Source organism: Manis pentadactyla, chromosome 7 (assembly GCF_030020395.1).
Source record: "Manis pentadactyla isolate mManPen7 chromosome 7, mManPen7.hap1, whole genome shotgun sequence".
In the NCBI taxonomy this organism is placed as follows: Eukaryota; Metazoa; Chordata; class Mammalia; order Pholidota; family Manidae; genus Manis; species Manis pentadactyla.
The window spans coordinates 118,416,672-118,435,884 of record NC_080025.1 but is presented as its reverse complement, the minus strand read 5'-3'; the positions used below and the strand labels follow the sequence as shown (position 1 = coordinate 118,435,884).

At 34.7% G+C, this 19,213-nt stretch overlaps 1 pseudogene; it reads left to right on the top strand.

Annotated features, from left to right (window-relative positions):
• Positions 1-15,019, top strand: part of LOC118922672 (NEDD8-activating enzyme E1 regulatory subunit-like) — a 54,985-nt pseudogene extending 39,966 nt beyond the window's left edge.
• The last annotated feature ends 4,194 nt before the right edge of the window (positions 15,020-19,213 follow it).

The window sequence follows — 19,213 nt, the reverse complement described above, 5'->3', positions numbered from 1 at the left end:
ATATCTTCCCAGTCAAGGGGAAAAAAAGCCAAAATGAACAAGTGGGACTATATCAAGCTGAAAAGTTTCTGTACAGCAAAGGGCACCATCAATAGGCAAAAAAAGCATCCTACAGCATGGGAGAATATATTTACAAAGGACATATCTGATAAAGGGCTGACATCCAAAATATATAAAGAGTTCATGCACCTCAACAAACAAAAACCAAATAATCCAATCAAAAAATGGGCAGAGGATCTGAACAGACACTTCTCCAAAGAATAAATTCAGATGGCAAACAGACACATGAAATGATGCTCCACATTGCTAATCATCAGAGAAATGCAAATTAAAATCACAGTGAGATATCACCTCATACCAGTGAGGATGGCCACCATCCAAAAGACAAACAACAAATACTGGCGAGCTTGTGGAGAGGTTGTGGAGAAAGGGGAACCCTCCTACACTTCTCGTGGGAATGTAAATTAGTTTATCCATTTTGGAAAGCAGTATGGACATTTCTCAAAACACTCAAAATAGAAATACCATTTGACCCAGGAATTCCACTCCTAGGAATTTACCCTAAGAATGCAGCAGCCCAGTTTGAAAAAGACATATGCACCCCTATGTTTATCACAGCACTATTTACGATAGCCAAGAAATAAAAGTAACCTAAGTGTCCATCAGTAGATGTATGGATAAAGAAGATGTGGTACATATACACAATGAAATAGTATTCAGCCATAAGAATAAAACAAATCTTAACCTTTGCAACAATATGGATGGAGCTAGGGAGTATTATGCTCAGTGAAATAAGCCATGCAGAAAAAGACAAGTACCAATTCATTTCACTCATCTGTGGAGTGTAAGAACGAAGAAAAACACTAAAAGAACAAAACTGCAGCAGACTCACAGTACCCAAGAATGGACTAACAGTTATCAATGGGCAAGGGACATGGGAGGATGGGTGGGAAGGGATGGATAATGGGAAAAAAAGGGGCAATACTATTAGCAGACATAATGTAGTGGGGGGCACTGCTAGGGCTATATAACAAAGAGAAGGCAAGTAGTGATTTTATGGCATCTTACTACGCTGATGGACAGTGATTGTAATAGGGTATGTGGGGGGTAGTTGGTGTTAGGAGAGTCTCATAAACATAATGCTGCTCATGTAATTGTAGATTAATGATACCAAAATAAAAGTAAAAGTAAAAACATAAACAAATATTTTGTCATTATGGAATGAAACTTGAAAATAGATTATTATGTTTACTGATGACTGGGAGTTATCAGTGCAAAAGAAATACAAGGCAATTTGTGTGAAATGGAAGTTTTTGTGAACATAACTGCCATCCCTACTTAAAATCTTTGACTAATTTGAAGAATGGAACATAAAAATTGCTTCAACCAATACTTGAGCATTTAGACTGTGCCAACCATAGCATATTTGCTGGTGATTAAAACAGTAATAGTAATGGTAATAATAGTGACAACAATAATAATAACAATAATAGTTCAGCCTTCAAACAGATTTGACCACTTTTTTTTCTAGATATGAAATTCATCACTGTTTATTTAATACATAACTTCATTTTAGGTATGCACTGTGGTACCTACATATTTTTTTAAATTAGTTAATGGGCAATAAAAGGATGCTCTGGAGAAGGAAACGATGGTGGCATGAGCAGGGTGATGCAAATCTCTTCCCAAAACCACATATATTTTTAAAGTACAGCAAATACAACTATTCCTCAAGACCAGAAGATACAGTATTCCAGCCAGGCTACATTTGTGAGAACCCAACATCTCATGAAAAGGGTAAGGTGCAGAGCCATGACCCACTGGGGCACGAGCACTCCCCCTACCCCAGGTAACTGGCAGGAGAACAAGAATCAGAGTGGGGAGGGAGGGAAAGCACAGGACTGCTAAATAACCATCCCTAGTTATCTGCCACAGGAGCACAGACACACATTGCATGGTGCTCTGGATATTAGAGGAGCAGAAAAGCAAAATCCTAGACTAAGACTGTGACAGGTTCACACAGCCAGCTACCTTGGGACAAAAGAAAAGCAGGGGCTTTAAAAGTTTTAAAGGAACAAGGGTTTAACAGGTGGACAAAATTGTCCTGGCACACTCAGCCCAGCAGGCTGGGAACTTTAAGGAACTTCAGGCACCCTAACACCCTGGTAGGCAACACAGCTTCAAGACCCCTCAGGAAGATAAGCAGCCTGCCTCTCCTTCCTCCCTACTGGTACTGCAGGCAAACCGGCTGACCTGCCATTGCTGCAGAACAGCCAAGAGCAGCCCCACCTACAGCAACCACACAGCTTAACACAGAGACTTCTCCTTGCCCAGACCCAGAAGCAGCTCTCTGCCTGGCTGACTGGCACAGACAAAGGAGATGGGTGCAGAGACTGGGAGGCATGAAGGGGATTTGTTCGTGTGGCAGAATATGTGCTGCTCACCAGCACCCCACCAGTGTCCCAGGCCACCCCACCCATGACAGCTTAGGGCATTAATGCAGAGACTGCTCCCACTGTACAGTTGACTGGCACAGGCAGAGGAGATGGGTGCAGAGTCCGGGAAGAAAGAAGGAGCTTTCTTCTTGCTGCAGAATACACGCCACTCAACAGCGACCCCCACCAGTGCCCTAGGCCATCACAATGGCCGCCCAGCCCATGGCAGCTTAGGAGATTAACCCAGATGCTTCTCTCTGCATTCAGTTAACCAACACAGAGAGTGGAGACAGTCAAGGCAACTGGAAAACAGGAAGGGACTTTGTTATCCCAGCTGACACATGCACCACTCACTGGCGACCACTGTCATCACAACGAAAGGCAGAACCTTGTTCAATGAAAATCCTTCAAACACCAGAGAGAGAGAGAGCTTGGTGAGACTGAAATCACCAATCTTCCTGGAAAAGAATTCAAAGTAAAATTCATAAGAATGCTGATGGAACTACAGAGAAATATTCATGAGCTAAGGAATGAATTCAGGAAGGAGATGACAGAAATGAAACAAACAATGGAAGGATTTAAGAGCAGGCTAGATGAGATGCAAGGGACTGTTAATGGAATAGAAATCAGAGAAGTTGAGGCAGAGAGAGAGAAAAGGATTTCTAGGAATAAAAGAATATTAAAAGAAATGTGTGACCAATCCAACAGAACAATATTCGCATTATAGCGGTACCAGAAGGAGAAAGAGAAAAAGGGATAGAAAGTGTCTTTGAACAAATAATTGCTGAAAACTTCCACAATCTGGGGAAGTTTACAGTCAATTAGGCCATGGTATTCTACAGATCTCCCAACACAAGGAACCCAAGTAGGACAACATCAAGACATATAATGATTAAAATGGCAAAGATCGAAGAAAAGGACAGAGTATTAAATCAGCCAGTAAGAGAAACATGATCACCTACAAAGGAAAACCCATTAGGATATCATCAGACTTCTCAGCAGAAACTTTACAGACCAGAAGGGAATGGCATGATGTGTTCAATGCAATGAAACAGAAGAGCCTTGGGCTAAGAACACTGTATCCAGAAAGATTATCATTTAAATTAGGAGAGATTAACAATTCCCAGAGAAGCAAATGTTGATGGAATTTACCTCCCACAAACTATCTCTACAGTGTATTTTAAAGGGACTGCTCTACATGGAAGTATGCCTAAGCCTAAATAGCTGTCACCAGAGAAAATAAAACCACAGCAAAGGAAGTAGAACAACTAAATACTAACTAAATGCAAAATAAAATCAGTCAAGGGAAGCACAAAGAATACAGAATAAAACACCTAACATATAAAGAGTGGAGGAGGAAGAAAAAGAAGGAAGAGAAATAAAGAATCATCAGGCTGTGTTTATAATAGTGCAATGAATGAGTTAAGTTAGATGCCTAGAAAGTAAAGGTGCCCTTGAACATTTCTTAACCACGAATCCAAACCCTGCAATGGCAATAAGTACATATCTAACAATAATCACCCTAAATGTAAATGATCTGAATGCACCAAACAAAAGACAGAGTTATAGAATGGATAAAAAAGCAATACCATCTATATGCTGCCTACAAGAGACTTACTTCAAACCTAAAGAAATACACAGACTGAAAGTGAAGGAGTGGAAAAAGATATTTCATGGAAGTAATAGGGAAAAAAAGCAGATGTTGCAGTACTTGTACCAGAAAAAAAGACTTCAAAACAAAGAAAGTAACAAGAGATAAAGAAGGACATTACATAATGATAAAGGGGTCAGTTCAACAAGAGGATGTAACCATTATAAATATCTATGCACCCAACAAAGGAGCACCCAAATATGTGAAACAAATACTAACAATTAAAGGATGAAATACGATGCAATGCACTCATTTTAGGAGACTCCAACTCACCACTCTCCAAAGGACAGATCAATCAGACAGAAAATAAGTAAGGACACAGAGGCACAGTAAAAAACATTAGAATAGATGGACCTAACAGACATCTATAGAACATGCCACCCAAAAGCAGCAGGATATACATTCTTCTCAAGTGCACGTGAAACATTTTCCAGAATAGACCACATACCAGACCACAAAAAGAACCTCAGTAAATTCAAAAAGATTCAAAAAGATTGAAATTGTACCAACCAACTCCTCAGATCACAAAGGTACAAAACTAGAAATAAATTGTACAAAGAAAACACATGGAGGGTTAACAACATGCTCCTAAAAAATCAATAGATCAATGACCAAATTAAAACAAAGATCAAGCAATATATGGAGACAAAGGAAAACAATAGCACAACACTCCAACTTATATGGGACACAGTGAAAGCAGTTCTAAGAGGAAAGAATATAGCAATCTACACCTATTTAAAGAGGGAAGAACAATCCTAAATGAATATTCCAAGTTCAAAATGACTGAAACTGGAAAAAGAAGAACAAATGAGGCCCAAAGTCAGCAGAAGGAGGGACATAATAAAGATCAGAGAAGAAATAAATGAAATCAAGAAGAATAAAACAATAGAAAAAAATCAATGAAACCAAGAGCTTGTTCTTTGAGAAAATAAACAAAATAGATAAACCCCTAAAGAGACTTATTATGAAGAAAGAGAATCTACACACATAAACAGAATCAAAATGAAAAAGGAAAAGTCACTACAGACACCACAGAAGCACAAACAATTATTAGAGAATAGTATGAAAAACTTTATGCTAACAAACTGGATAACCTAGAAGAAATGGACAACTTTCTACAAAAATACAACCTTCCAAGACCGACCCAGAAAGGATAAGGAAATTTAAAAAGACTAATTATTAGCAATGAAATTGAATCGGTAATCAAAAAACTACCCAAGAACAAAATCACCGGACCAGATGGATTCGTCACTGAATTTTATCAGATATTTAGAGAAGGCATAACACCCATTCTCCTTAAAGTTTTCCAAAAAATAGAAGAGGAGGGAATACTTCCAAACTCATTTTAATGAAGCCAGCATCACTGTACTACAAAAACCAGGCAAAAATACCACAAAAAAAAGAAACTTCAGACCAATATCGTTGATGAACAGAGATGAAAAAATACTCAACAAAATATTAGCAAACCAAATTCAAAATTACATCGAGGATCATACCCCATTATCAAGTGGGATTCATCCCAGACCTGCAGGGATGCTACAACATTCAAAAATTCATCAAAATCATCCCCCATGTCAATAAAAAGAAGGACAAAACCACATGATCGTTTCTGTAGATGCTGAAAAAGCATTTGACGAAATTCAATATCCATTCATGACAAAAAAACTCAACAAAATGGGTATAGAGGGCAAGTACCTCAACATAATTAAGGACATATATGACAAGCCAACATCATACTTAACAGCAAGAAGCTGAAAGCTTTTCCTGTAACATCGGGAACAAGACAAGGATCCCCACTCTCCCAACTTTTATTCAACATACTTCTGGAGATCCTAGACATGGAAATCAGACAACACAAAGATATAGAAGGCATCCAGATTGGTAAGAAAGAAGTCAAACTGTCACTATCTGGAGATGACATGATATTGTACATAAAAAACCCTAAAGAATCCACTCCAAAACTACTAGATCTGAAATCTGAATTCAGCAAAGTGGCATGATAAAAAATTAATAAACAGATATCTGTTGCATTTCTGTACACTAATGATGAACCACCAGAAAGAGAATTCAGGAAAACAATTCCCTTCACAATTGCATCAAAAAGAATGAAATACCTAGGAATAAACCTCACCAAGGAATTTGAAGACCTCTACCCTGAAAACTGCAAGACACTCTTAAGAGAAATTAAAGAGGACACTAATAAAGGGAAATTTATCCCTTGCTCTTGGCTAGGAACAATTAATATTGTAAAAATGGCCATCCTGCCTAAAGCAATCTACAGATTCAATGGAATCCCTATCAAAATAACTACAGCATTCTTCAACGAACTGGAACAAATAGTTCTAAAGTTCATATGGAACCACAAAAGACCCCAAAATAGCCAAAGCAATCCTGAGAAGGAAGAATAAAGTGGGGGTAATTACATTCTCTGATTTCAAGCTTACTACAAAGATCAATGACCAAATTAAAACAAAGATCAAGCAATATATGGAGACAAAGGAAAACAATAGCACAACACTCCAACTTATATGGGACACAGTGAAGGCAGTTCTAAGAGGAAAGAATATAGCAAGCTACACCTATTTAAAGAGGGAATAACAATCCTATTGTCTTGATGGTACTTGTGCCAGTACTGGCACAAGAACAGACCCATAGACCAGTGAAACAGAATAGAGAATCCAGATGTTAACCCAAGAATGGTCAAGTAATGTACAATAAAGGAGCCATGGATATACAATGGGGAAATGACAGTCTCTTCAACAGCTGGTGTTGGCAAAACTGAACAGCTACATGTAAGAGAATGAAACTGAATTATTGTCTAACTCAATACACAAAAGTAAACTAGAAATGGGTCAAAGATCTGAATGTAAGTCATGAAACCATAAAACTCTTACAAGAAATCATAGGCAAAACTCTCTTGAATATAAACATGAGCAACTTCTTCATTAATATATCTCCCCAGGCAAGGGAAACAAAAGCTAAAGATGAACAAATGGAACTATATCAAACTGAAAACCTGTACTGTAAAGGACACCATAAGCTAAACACAAAGGCATCCTACAGTATGGGAGAATATATTCATAAATGACATATCTGATAAGGGGTTGACATCCAAAATATACGAAGTGCTCATGCACCTCAACAACCAAAAAGCCAATAATCCAATTAAAAAATGGGCAGAGGATGTGAACAGACACTTCTCCTAAGAAGAAATTCAGATGGCCAACAAGCCCATGAAAAGATGCTCCAAATCACTATTCATCAGAGAAATGCAAATTAAAACCGCAACGAGATATCACCTCACACCAGTTAGGATGGCCAACATCCAAAAGCCAAACAACAAATGCTGGTGAGGATGTGGAGAAAGAGGAACCCTCCTTCTCTCCTGGTAGGAATGCAAATTAGTTCAACCATTGTGGAAAGCAGTATGGGGGTTCCTCAAAAACTGAAATTAGAAATACCATTTGACTGAGGAATTCCACTCTTAGGAATTTACCCTAAGAATATAGGATCCTAAATTCAAGAAGACATATACATCCCTATGTTTATCGCAGCACTATTTACAATAGCCAAGAAATGGGAGCAATCTTAGTGTCCTTTAGATAAAGAAGATGTTACAGATATACACAATGGTGTATTATTCAACCATAAGAAGAAAAAAAATCCTACCATTTGCAACAACATGGGTGGAGTTAGAGGGCATTATGCTCAATGAAATAAGCCAGGCAGTGAAAGACAAGTACCAAATGATTTCACTCATCTGTGGAGTATAAGAACAAAGCCAAAACTGAAAGAACAGAACAGCAGCAATCTCACAGAACCCAAGAATGGACTAAAAGTTGCAAAAGGGAAAGGGGGTGGGGAGGTTGGGTGGGAATAGAGGGATAAGGGGATAAAGGAGTATTACAGTTAGTACGTACAATGTGGGGGTGGCACGGGGAAAGCAGTATAACACAGAAGACAAGTAGTGACTCTATAGCATCTTACTACGCTGATGGACAGTGACTGTAATGGGATATGTGGTGGGGACTTGATAATGGGGGTTATCTATTAACCACAGTGTTGCTTATGTAATTGTATATTAATGATACCCAAAAAAATTAGTTAATGGGCCACCATACTTCTTTTAAAGGATAGGATCATCAGCCTTTTATTTGTAACTCTTATCTTGTTTGTCTGTTCATGTGAATGCCAGGCATATGTATAAATGCAGCAGAAGCTTTATCCCTTATTCCTGAAATTGTTTTTAAATCTCTTATTCAATACATTTCATTTCAATTTTCACATATATTAACTGAGCCTTACTAATGTTGCCATATTTGTGATAAATTGCCAGTAAAAATATTTATAGTTAATTCAAATTGATTAATGATAAGGTTTTAGCCATAATGATTATTGTCATTAGGAATATTTTGTACATGATTTTTGTTATCCATGAAGTTCATCTAGGCATATTAACATTTCATAGATTTTGGAAAGTTATTTTGAGGTTCTCCAAATTTACCAAGCCCACTTTTTGAAGTTCCAATAGCACTTTTCAAATTCTTCATTGGCAAATTAATATATAGTATAATCTGTTATCATCTTGATACTGAAGAACAAAACAAAGATAAGTGTTTAAAACTATGAAAAATAGCACAAATAGGCTTCAATAACAGCAATTTTTACTTAGTTTATATACATGCTTTCTTTAATGGAAGCATATTTGTAGCTTAAAATATTTTATCTTTTTTAAAATTTTGGTAATACTGATAAGGCAACATCAAGGATGCAGCATGAAAGATTTGCCTTTATGTAAGGATTTTTCCTATTGGGTTCTCTGAGTAGATACTGAAAGGTTCATTTACAAAAATCTTGTGTTAGTTGTATGTCTCCAGTGTCATGACATTCCAGGTAACTGATTTTTAAATTTTCTTTTTTATGAAACAAGGTAGCAGAGGTTCTCAATCTGACCATGTTAAAATACCTAAGCAAATGAAAGGTAGTAAACAGGATGAAGGAGGCTGGCTTTGGCAACAGATGGATATACCTCCTAGCTCAGCCACTGACATGCTTCCTGAAATTGGCAGGTCACTCGATGCTTGGTGTCTCAGTTTCCTTAAGTGTTAGTTTATTGACTAGTGAAGAAAACCAGTGTAGAAGAACTTGAGCCTTCAATAAATTCATGGTTATTTGTAAAAAGTAGAGAAAACAGAAGGCAAGCTTTATAAACCTTCAGTATAAGCCCAAACACATCATATGAATTTTAGGACAATCAAATGTTAAAAAAATTAAATATTGATATTACAAGCAATGACCATATAATTTATATAAATATCTGAATCTGAGAATGGTATGTTTACTCAAATACTTTACTTAAAAGCTTGTTACAAAGTTAGTGATTTCAAAGAGTTAACAGTTAATTAAATATCTTTACAGTTTTTGTTTTTAATTTGCTTTTTAACAAATTTCTTATACTGCTAAAATTTTTAATCAGTACAGGTAAGATTCATTAAGTGGCTATTAGAGCAAGTTTCTTTCCTTTTTTCTTTGAAACAAGAACAGAAGGAGAAAAATGTGCTTTAAAGAGATCTTTACTTAACCAAAAATAGGATAAAAATATTTTCTAAAGCTCAATGAGTTTTGGGAACTAGTGTATCAGGATGGTATAATGTTTAATGTTTATATATACATATTTATTTATAAGATATATAGCGAAATTTTTATATATGCACATATAGCTTGCTTTTATTTTAATTTGCCTTTTATTATCTTAATTGTTAGTGACTCATTTGAAAATTTAATTTTAGCAATTAAGAATGAGTTCTTCAGTAATCCTAAACAAAGTGAATGTATCCTGAGTCTGTGTACACCACTTGACCCCCTTCACCCACAAAAGTGTCTTTTTGTCAAAGATCCAGCCTCAACCTTGCTGCTCACATCTGTAATTTCTCTTTATTTCCAAACTTTCGTTACACCCATCATGGGCCCTGCAATTAACAGGACCTATCCTTAGAAGCAAGCCATCTACAGATCCACCTTTGAGGCCTGAAATTGGAATCTTACCCCTCCCCACCACAAGTAAATGACTTCTCCGTCAAGTGACTTGTCTCTCTTTAATATATACCCAACCTTTCCCTGAAGTATACAATTTCTTAAGAGTATACAACTTATCCAAATCCATACCTAATGATCACGCGGTCTTAACCATATATACTCCATTTTGACATTTTATTTTAAGGATCCCTTTAAAGTAAACTTATTTTTGAAGTCATTTAACAAATGTTAATATACATTAACTCTAAACTTTAAAAGTAGAAAGATAGAAATTATGTTCTTTAAATGTAAATTTCAAAGATTGGAAACATGCAATTTTAAACAACATCATCAGTTTCACTTTTAAACCATCAAATATGCAGCTTTTGAACTTTTGGTGGGAGGGGACTCACCATTTTCAAAATTGTGGATAAGCATATGCAGGTGGTGTGCACTCTAAAGTAATTTCACTATATTCCCTATGTAAAATTTAGAATTGCTCGATAGAGAAATTAATTTTGTTTTCTTTTACTTTCCTTTAAAAACTAGTGATTGCTAAAGAGAAAAATACTTACAATGACTATATCACTATTTAGGATGCTATTGTAAAGAATGGGATATAAAATATTAACACACTAACCAATTTCTGTATTTTGGACATTCAGGTTATTTTGGGTGGGTAAAATAAACATTTTAAAACCACTTATTTTTGATGCGTTAATTTTGTTTGGAAAAATACCAGTTTGTATATTGCATCTTGAGAATTATACAATTAACTGAATGAAATCACTGGCTACTCCTCCTAAAGAATATAAGTGTGAAAGCCAAGAAATGATTCCTCTGTCAAGAATGCTCTCAGTACTTGATAAAAATACCTGCTACATATTTTAAATCAAATAAATTACACATGCTTAATATGGAAATCCATTTGTGTTTGACCAACACATGGCAAGGGGACATAAACACTGTAGGTGCCATTGCAAACCCATGAATCATGGGCAAGACTTAATAATATCTAGGTTTTCTATGAATTGCTAGAGTTTCTACTTATTCTGTATTTTCAAATGCTACAGTAAATCAAATGATTACAAATTTGAGGAGTTAAACCCTACTTAAAACTCTTTGTGACAGAGAAATAAAGGAAAATGAAAGATTCCTTTTTCTTGAAAGCAATTTTTTCTTAGGCTTTCAGAAATGATTTCAATGACTTGTTTGTATAAGTTTGCTATGATTCAGGAGACATAGTTTACTTTTATTTCAGAATTATACTTCATTTTGTTTGATGTTTCTCAGGTGCTTTATTAAAATGTTTATTTTCTCAAAGTTGGCAATTTGATTTTTTAAAACAAGTGTTCTATATCCTTCAAAATAAAAACAATTCTCTTTAATACAAATTTCTGATTAATCTTTAAAAGATGCAGCTTGTGTGATAGAGAAAATAATAGAATATAGGTAAAAGTTAAAAGATCATCCTTTTAATTACAAAGAATAAATCCTTTAGGTAATGCTTGATAAAAATAAAGAGTGAATGAATTACAGTGCACTAAAGTGTAACCACCCAAGAAGTGTGTGGCAATGCTGTTTGGTTGATTAATTTCTCCTCATCCCTACAAATTGTGAGGAGAGACTTAATTATTCTAGTCAACTACAAGAGTACTCGAGAACTTCTTTTAATTAATAAATATCCTATCTGGGTTAGGGATTAGATGCAATTAGATTAGTAAATTAGTTTAAATAACAGCAATTGATAGGTAGCTGCAAATTAGCATTATTTAACAGTGTTTAAAGTGTTAGAAAACTACTGAATTATGTTGCATGATTTTTGTTTCCACTACAAACAATAGAAACCATATGCATGGAAGTTCATGACATTGTGTAGTATAATATTCTAATACAAATAATAATAACATTATTTTTAACAGTTTTAAGTGGACTGATAAAACATTTCCTTTCTGCCAAAACAAAAGTAGAGACATTCTCTCAAATGAAGTATGACTTGCCTCCTTCAAAGGTGATTTTCCAGGCTTTTTCTTGGCCTCACCAGGTAGAATCTCATTTTCACTCACACAATATAAGTTTCTCATTTTTCCCCTAATTTTTTCTTAAATCATATTTTAATCTAATAAAAGAGACAGCCACTTTTTGCCTGTAATTATTCAGACTTATAAAACAGTAAATACACATTTCAATATAACATTTGATTCAAAATGCTTTACGTGCTATGTTTACAAGATTATTTTTAAAACATTGTTACCTTTTACTTTCGGAGTCCTCTATAAATTCACAATTACTTCTAAAACTTAAAATGCACCTTTCTTGACCTCTTTCTACCCCTTCATTCTTTGATCCACCTTTGGTAACAATGACTTACTTGGTTGTGTTATTTTTTTACATCTGGCTATTCATTTCTTCTGTGACCATGAAATGGCTTTCTGTGCCCTCCTCACCATAGATGCAAGGGCTGTGCATTAATTATATGTGTAGTCCGTGCTGAGACCACATTACACTCATAATAACTTGTTTAAGAAATCCTAAATAGGTGAATAACTGGATAGCTGGGTGACTGCATGAACTGAATAAATGTACAAATGGCCATATATTAGTTGACTTGTACTTCCACCCATCATCTTAGTAGATAATACAAAGAACTTTTTTAAGTAGTTTTATTGTCATTTCTGAAAATCTTCAATATATATTTTAAAGTAAGTCTTTTGATTTAGCTTATATATTTGGGGAAAAGCCACTGTAATTCATTTACATGAGAATCATCAGTTTTCCTGACATTCCATGTCACTTGGATAAATCTGAATTCATTTTCAGCTGACAGACGTATTATGCTAACAAATTTTTATATTTACTGCTTTGGATCATAACTGATTTGGACAAAGACCTGCTGTTTTGATTAATGGAATGTGTTGGTCAGAGTTACGTGCTTATTAATGTATATATGTGCATGTTTTTGTCCAATTGGTAGGCAAAGAAGATACTTTTGTGTTTTAATATCATTACATTGAGTGATTCTCAGGGTTCTACTTTTGTTTGAATATAACTAATGATTTTGAATTTATTCCAGGCCTTATACATATTTAGAATGCTATTTTTTATTTCAGGAAAACATTATGAATACATGTCATCCTTCTTTGTGAAGCAAACATGAAAGCTATGTTAGTTCACCTTGTGCATGGACTTAATACAGTTTCCAACAATAAAATATATGTTGATTATTGCTTTGCATTTGGCTTTTCATGCCAAATTAAAAATGTATAGATTGTTCAAAGGATTAAGGTTGCTAGTTCAGCCTGAAGAAATTTCATGCTCGCCCATATTCAGAATTTAATTTCATTATCATTCTACTGCAAACCACTTTTTACAATGGTTGTAATTATATATACTATCCTTCTGAAAGCACTTAAATTAAGTTGTTAAAAACATAAACCTTACATGTCCACTGGTCAGTGGAACTTGTAAGAACGTAATTGTTAGTGACTGACAAAATACTTGAAGTTTCAATGTTATAGAGCAGTGTATTCCCAAAATGCATTCTGCAGAACATTAATTTACTTGGCTATTAATGTGTGATATTTGAATAATCATTCAATAATCAAGTAAAGCAGGATCTGTAGAATCCTTCACTAAGAATCAACCTAATTGAAGATAGAAAGTTAGCATAAGTATAGCCATCTTAAAAGCTTAGACTCCATTTTCTAACCTAGAAGGAAGAAAATAGGAAAATATTAGAACCTTGAAAAACAAGTTAGTCAGCCAGCGTTGATTGCAGTGACCTTTAGTTAGCCAACCTCAATCAGTTAATCATACATACCAAGCTTACCTTACTAAGAACCACCCTAACATTCCAAGGGTGATCTTATCTCACTAGACCCCCAGGATGTGGTGTCAGCCAAAATGTATGTGTTTTTTTGGAAAAACAATGTGATGTGTTTGTGGAAAAATACTGCCCTTTTTGAAAATGCTATAAAAACCTCTGACTCTAAGTGCTCGGGGTCCTTGTTGAGACCCGCTGCGTCGGGCTGACACTTGGACCCCAGCTAGCTGGTCTCTGAATAAATTCCTCTTGCTTATTGCATCAAGAGACGCCTTCTGTGAGTGATTTGGGGCGGCGCTCTCCTCTGGGAGAATCCAACAGATCTATCTGACAAGGAATTCTAAAGAATGAAAATGGGGCTCCAGAAGATGAAGAGAATTTTGAAGAAGCCATAAAAAATGTAAACACAGCACTAAATACAATGCAGATTCCAAACAGTATTGAAGATATATTTAATGATGATTGCTGCATAAGTATCACCAGTCTCCATCATTTTAGATTTTACCTCATGCCTTAAAGGAATTTGTAGCCAAATAGAGTCAAGGAAATTTAACTCTTTGAGGCACAATTCCTGATACAACTGCAGATTCAAGGCAAATACATAAAACTGCAAAATGTTTTCTGTGAGAAAGCAAAGAAAGATGTTGCCGCTGTGGGTAATCATTTTGCCGAATTACTGCAGTCTATAGGCCTGCAGAGAAAGAATTAAAATTACTCTGCAGCAATTCTGCATTTCTTGGAGTGGTAACATGTTGATCCTCTATGGCTTAGATACAAGCTGTTGATAGATGTTATAAACAACATAAAACATGAGTATCTGGTAGATAACCAAAAGTATCTAACTATCAAGTTGAAGAATATATAGGAAAACTGATGTCTTGTCTCACTGGCTTCCTTCAGGAACATGGATTATCTGTAATGCTGAAAGGTGATTATGTCCATGAATTTTGCAGATATGGAGCTGCTGAGCCACACATCATCGCTGCTTTCTTAGGGAGAGCTGCTGCTCAAGTACTTAACAAACAATTTGTAATTTTTAATAATACATACATTTATAGTGGCATGTCACAAACTTCAGCAACTTTCCAGTTGTAAAACAAGCATCCTATGTAGTGTACAGATTGAAACTGTAATCATTGCCCTCAGGTTGTGCTCTAATCTGTAAAATTTTGCCAAGAGAGAACTGTTAAAATGTTTCCTTAATAAGCATTTTTTCTCATTTGTAAAAAAAGGAATCAAGTAAAGCTAGGAATCATTGAATTAGACTATTATGTGAGTTTCCTTAATGCAGTTCTCAAAGTCTGTTACATACAATGAAAATTTAAATCAGCTTTCACTAAGTCATCAATGAGAGTAAAAATATTTGACAGTCCTCAGTCCTTAATTTGCTTTACTTTTCAGCACTATTCACCATCAGTGACCCCTCTTTATTTTCACAATTCAAGTTTTTTATTTGCTTATGAATAGATGTGTTTACAAACATCAAAATACATACAACCAAGTATAAAGTGAACAGCTTCCTTCAACCAACTCCACATCCTTACCCACTCCCTGTCCAGATATTAAATGTTAACAGTGTCTACTTAATCCTTTCACAATTTCTTTATGTATAGATTAGTATGCACATACATTATTTTTCCTGTTTTACACAAAGATTAGCATAGCAATGCATTCATTAGAATATGCAAAAACCTTGTCCTTTCACCTAATAGATTATCCTGGAGATCTTTCCAAGTCAGTACATAGTAGCTTCCTTGTTTTGTTTTGTTTTGTTTTGTTCTGTTTTGTTTTACAACTGTATAGGCTTTTGTTCTCTCTCTCTCTCTACATATATATATATATATATATATATATATATATATATATATATATGTATATATATATCATAGTTGATTTAATCTATTTCTAGAGTTGGATATTAAGTTGTTTCTAAAATATTGGGTGCTATACACAATACATTACTTTCATCTGTGCTGGTATATCTGAATGATGACATCACCAAGGTGAAATTAACTAGTAAAAAGTACTGCAATTATAATTTTGATAGGTGCTGCCAAATTGCCACCAATAGAAGTTACACCAAACACATATTACTAGTAACATTCTCTGGCCGTGGAAGATGATATGAGTTATTCTGTTTTTGTCCAGTCTGCTGGGTGGGAAATACTATCTTGGTGAAATTTTAATACGTATTTTTCTTAAACTGAGCATAGCTGATTATCTTATCTTTCAATTGGTTTGAGTTCTTTTATTTCCTGTTCTGTCTTTTCATATTCTTTACCCATTTTTCTATTAGATTTATATGATCTTCTTATAATTTGATAGACACTTTTAATATGTTAGAGAGATTTGTAACTCATATCACAAAGAAATGTATACACACACACACATATATATACATCTTGTTAAATTTATTCCATGTTATTTAATCTAGTTAGATAATTCTATTTAAAAGGTGGGGTTATTGCTCTATATTTATCTTCCAATTTTCTGAAGTTTCTTATGGTTGATGGTAGTTTCTCTTTTAGAATTTATTTTATATAATTGTATTAATGTAATTAACAGAATTGTAAGTATGGTCATAATTATGATTGCATGATAATTATAGTAGCTAAATGAATTACATAATATATTGATGTTAATGTACTTAATATATCAGTATATAGCTTATTATATTTTACATTGTTAGTATGATTAGTATATTATATAAATATATATTAATTATATGTTAAGTGAATAATAATAGTTTTACCTCCTATTATTTCACTTTTTTTTTAAGTTAAACCTACAAACAACATGAAATAATAATGTTGACAGTTGGAAGGCAGACCTCATTCTTTCAGTGCCTTAGAAATGACCACATGATTCTTCTTATATATATGTACAGTAATATGGTAAGCTATATTAATAAATTCTTAAAATTTGACCTTTTCTAATTCCTGTTATAGTTTCTAATTGAGGACTGGAATGTAATTTTTAAAGTGTTTATTGTTAATTTAGGACTTTTGCCGGACCTTTTCAAAACTCCTCATGCTTCTTGTTTTCCTTCCTCCATATGATTGTGGGCTGATCTCAGATATTTGCTGTATTTCTAACTCATGTTTTCTAATCTGCCAGTTAGAGCATCCTCCTTGTTTTGATTAATATGGATATTAATTTTTTTCATTTTCCATTTTGATTTCTCAGATTTAAGAGATGAAGAAAAAGTTCTAATTTCTTGCTTCTTGAAATTCTCATTTCCTTGGCTTCTATTTCATAGCATACTTCTGCTTTCCCTCCTTCCTTTGTGGCCAGTTCTTCCACTTCTTTGTAAGATCATCTTTCCTTATCTAGTCACTGTCTGCTGGAGTTCTAGGTTTGTTTCTGAACCTTTTTCTTTCATCATTACATCGTCTCTTCCTGTGCATTAACATCCTTCGGATTTAAATGAGGGACCACCAACAAATTTATAACTTCAAGTCAGTATTCCCCTCAATTTTGCAGTCATGTGCAGGATGTTTCAGTATAACCAAAACTGACCTCCTAGTCTTCTCCTTCCATAGCAAATGTGAAGGACAGACTCTAGTGTGACCCCCAATCTCTGTTTCCTTGTGTTCATGGCTTTCTGTGATTTCTTCTCCTTGGATGTGTTTGAGGCTTGGCTCTAACTAATAGAATACAGCAAAAGTGACAATATACATGATGATGTGTGCATGTTTATGATATGTAAGATATAGCATTCATCTTGTGAAGAAATATCTTTTCCTTGCTGCTTTTCAGAAAGCAAGCAGGCATTTTGGAATGAGCCACAAGGTAAGGAACTGAGCTTGGCATCCAACTGATAGGCAGAAAAAAACTGAGGCACACAGTCTGACAGATCAAGAGAAACTGAATGCTGACAAAAACCACTGAGTATGGAAGCAGATTCGTTCACAGCTGAGCCTCAGATGGTACTGTAGCCCCATCTAACACTTTGATTGGAACTTTGTTATACCTTAAAGTGAAGATCCAGCTATTGCTGTGACCATGTTATTGACATACAAAAAATAATAATGAATAAAATATGAGATAAGTACTTCTTGTTTTAAGGTACTAAGTTTATATGATAGATACATTATGCAATAGGTGCAGCAATAGAAACTATTATGTCAAATATTTATCCATATCTGCTATTATCATGCCCTTTCCCAATATTTATCCAAGCCAGATACCTAAAGCTCCAACCTTGTGATTCTCTTCCTGCTTCTCTCTCTGTCATCTAAGTATCTCATGTATCTATTTCATCTCTTTCACTAATAGTCTAGGCTAACCTCAGAACATTTGTGATCTTGAATTCACTTCATCTTCAGACTAGTCTATTGAGAACAGCTGCGGTTGAGCTCCAATCTTTTCGCTGCACCCAGGATATTCTTGATATACAAATATGATCATCTCATCCCTCTTCCAAATATTGGTTGAATGGCTCTCCTTCACTAAGAACAAAATTTTTAATTGCTTAAAGGCTTAGAAAGCCTTGTTTTCATCACTTCTGTGGTCTAGGTCTGCCTCTGCTATATGGATCTATTTTCAATTTGTCTTACAGTGTCCCCCTCCCTTCTGCCACTGTGCATTTGCTCCACTCAATAGATATATTCCTTCCTGCTTTTCCTACTTAAATACTACACATTCATTTAATCTCATTTAAATTGTCACTTCCTCAAGAAAGCCTTAGTTGAATGCCCAGTCTAGTAGGAACCTCAAAATATCAAGTACCTTTTGTCTGTATACTTTACAATTGCTATTTTAAACATTTATTTGCATGATTATGTTATTAATGCTGTCTCCTTGATAAAGCATATCAATCGACTCTTCAAAGCAGTCTTAGTTTACACTAAAAAAGAATTCTGTAAAAATGTATATTAAATAAATGAAGTCTGCAAATTCCCAAATTAATTTAATCATGAATCTTTAACTTTGAGGTAGAGTAACTTGCAAGACTAGGGTTCTGACAGATATATTTGGAGAAATATTGCATACAATAAAAAAGTGGAAAGGAAATTTTAAAGCTGAATTCAATTCCTTCATTTAATAGACCTGATACCCAAAGAAGTTAAGTAACTTGGCCTAATACATGAAATAAGATAGTGACTTGTTCTACACTGAAACTAGAATAGGAACCTCTTGGTTCTTAGCTTTATTTCCATGATGTTCTGGAATTAAACTCCTATAATATTTGTGTTTTTTTAAATATCAGGCTTTTTCAAACATAATGAAAATGCCTCTTCTATGAATTAGGAAAAAGTTGGTGAAGCCACTATGATTGTAATTAAA